The following is a 308-nucleotide window of genomic DNA, read 5'->3' on the forward strand; positions in this document are numbered from 1 at the left end:
CCCCCGCTCCCGGCAAGCGGAAGAGTCTCGCCCAGGACGGGGGGGGTACGTGTGACCGGCGCTGCTGGGGAGCGAGGGGCGGCGGGGTAGGGGGTGGCTCCGGCGGCGAGGCGGGACGGGACGGGAGACGGGAGGGTATCGCGGGACACCCGTGTCCGGCGGCAGCGCGCGCCCGCTTTGCCTCCAACGGCCCTCACGCGCCCGCCTGCCTCCAACGGCCCTCGCGCGCCCCGGTGGCCCAGAGCCGCCTGCCCTCGCCAGGCCGCGGGGTGCCCTCCGCTGCCCCCTCCGCCCCGGGGAGCGGCGGC

General features: G+C 80.2%; 1 protein-coding gene across 2 annotated transcripts in view; it reads left to right on the top strand.

Annotated features, from left to right (window-relative positions):
- Window positions 1-308, top strand: part of TMEM50B (transmembrane protein 50B) — a 15,279-nt gene that overhangs the window by 759 nt on the left and 14,212 nt on the right. Inside the window, exon 1 of one of the 2 annotated variants that reach the window (XM_014938152.1) lies at window positions 1-45. The exons of the other annotated variant lie outside the window; for it this stretch is intronic. The gene's annotated coding sequence lies outside the window, so the exon portion shown is untranslated. The remainder of the gene's footprint in view (window positions 46-308) is intronic. 2 annotated transcript variants of the gene reach the window in all.

Source organism: Calidris pugnax, unplaced genomic scaffold (genome assembly GCF_001431845.1).
Source record: "Calidris pugnax isolate Ruff unplaced genomic scaffold, ASM143184v1 scaffold25, whole genome shotgun sequence".
Lineage (NCBI taxonomy): Eukaryota > Metazoa > Chordata > Aves > Charadriiformes > Scolopacidae > Calidris > Calidris pugnax.